This window comes from Lactuca sativa, chromosome 9 (genome assembly GCF_002870075.4).
Source record: "Lactuca sativa cultivar Salinas chromosome 9, Lsat_Salinas_v11, whole genome shotgun sequence".
Taxonomy (NCBI): Eukaryota; Viridiplantae; Streptophyta; class Magnoliopsida; order Asterales; family Asteraceae; genus Lactuca; species Lactuca sativa.
This window is the reverse complement of record NC_056631.2, coordinates 186,829,432-186,831,857: the sequence shown is the minus strand read 5'-3', so window position 1 is coordinate 186,831,857 and position 2,426 is coordinate 186,829,432.

Below are 2,426 nucleotides of genomic sequence, written 5' to 3'. Positions count from 1 at the left end.
GCCAAGAAAAATGCCTTCATCTGATTTTGGTGCAAATTTGTATAGATGATCCTTTTTGTTGATCACAAAACATCTGCATCGAAAGATGTGGAAGAATTTGACATTGGGTTTGCGGTTGTTGAGACCCTCATATGGAATCTTGTTAAGACGCTTGCAAATGATTCTTTGGTTTTGAACAAAGCATGCAGTTGCCACTGCTTCGGTCCAGGAGTAGAGAGGAAGGTTAGGAAAGTTTAACATCGATCTTGATGCTTCGACCAATGTGTGATTTCTTCACTCTACTACTCCATTTTGTTGAGGTGTGTAGGGAGCTGAAAAGTTGTGACTGATGCCCTTGGAAACCAGAAAACTATTCAAGAGATGATTAGTAAATTCGGTTCCATTGTCACTTCTTATTATTCTGACTCGTAGCTTGATTTGGAGCTCTATTTCTTTTATAAAGTTGATTAGGATCTGCGATGTGTCGGATTTGATTCTTAAAAAGAAGACCCATGTGAAACGTGTAAAGTCATTAACTATAACCAAAATGTATTTTTTGTGATGAAGACTGGCTACGGTAGATGGACCATAGAGATCAATGTGAAGTTGCTCTAACGGTTCAACAGTTGATGAATTGATAACCATTTGATGGTTTCCCTTTGTTTGCTTTCCACAGTCACAAGTTGGGCAAAGTGTATCATTGTTGTAGTTTAGAATTGAGAGACCAAGGGCGAGTTCTTCGGTGACCAGGTTATTGATATACCGGAAGTTCAGATGAGCAAGCTTGTGGTGTCATGGCCAGCTAACTGCAGATACTTCTTTGGACAGAAAACACAACTGTGGTTTTCCAATGATCAATGAGACATCCAAAGGATACATTGTTCCTTCAGCTTTGGATTTGATCAAACATGTGTTTCTATCATTCGTCATTATATAAAAATATTCATTATCCAATTCAACCCGATGACCAGCTTTACATAGTTGGCCAACACCGATCAAATTGTGCTTAAGGCCTTCTACATAAGCAACCTTTTGAATTAAGAAATTTAATGTGGTCAATATACCATAGCCCTTGATAGTTCCATTTGCATTGTTCCCAAATGTGATGTGTCCACCATTACAGATAGGACTGAAGTCGTGAAAGTATGCTAACCTTCCGGTCATGTGCAAGGAGCAGGCACTATCAACTAACCACTCCTCTTCTTGTTCCTCCTTGCACATTGCCTGGAAATTAACGTGTAACATCCATAAAAGTCAAGCCATTTTAAATCTTTTTCAATATCCAAAATACCATTAATTATTACAAAGTGTTTTCAAAATAGTTTAAGTATCAGAGTTCCCAGAAATCGAAATCATAAATCGAGGAAGTGTACGGTCATGCCATCGCCTTCCCTCGGTCATCCGTTGTACCTAAAACTATAATCGATAAACATAAGCTTGAAGGCTTACTGAGTTACCCCCAAAATTCCCATGCACCCAACGATACACATACAATAACAAACAACATACTATGGGTCCAATCATCCATCGGGATGGGATACCCCAGGCCCTTAACCATCGGGTTGGAATGCCCACACACAACACATATATAACAGATACCTTTGGTCCAATCATCCATCGGGATGGAATACCCCAGGCCCTCGACCATCAGTTTGGAATTCCAACATACTATGGGTCCAATCAACCATCAGGTTGGAATACCCCAGGCCCTCAACCATCGGGTTGGAATGACAACATATTATGAGTCCAATCATCCTCAGGATGGAATACTCTCGGACCACAACCATCGGGTTGGAATGCCCCTGCCCCCCCCCCCCCCCCAATAACCAAGCAAACATGTGCACCTATATCAGATAATCATATAACAGTCTATAAAGACAAAATACTAGGGTCCTATCATCCTCGGGATGGAATACCCTCAACTAACAATCAATCATGTGTACATATAATAGGTAATCTCCTACCAGCATACAGACAGTCAGGCCAAACTGTAGGTCACTAAACATAACCACATCTGATCTTCCAGGATACCGATCTAATAGATCATCACAACATATAACATCCTATCTACCAGGATACTGATCTCACGGATAATAACAACATATAACATCCTATCTACCAGGATACTGATTTAACATATCATAACAGCATATAACATCCTATCTACCAGGATACTGATTTAACGGATCATAACAACATATAACATCCTATCTACCAGGATACTGATCTAACTGATCATAACAACATATAACATCCTATCTACCAGGATACTGATCTAACTGATCATAACAACATATAACATCCTATCTACCAAGATACTGATATAACGGATCATAACAACATATAACATCCTATCTACCAGGATACTTATCTAACGGATCATAATAATACTCGAGTATATAACATATCAGGATAGCAACCCAAAAGAGCAGAACTGAAGAATCGAA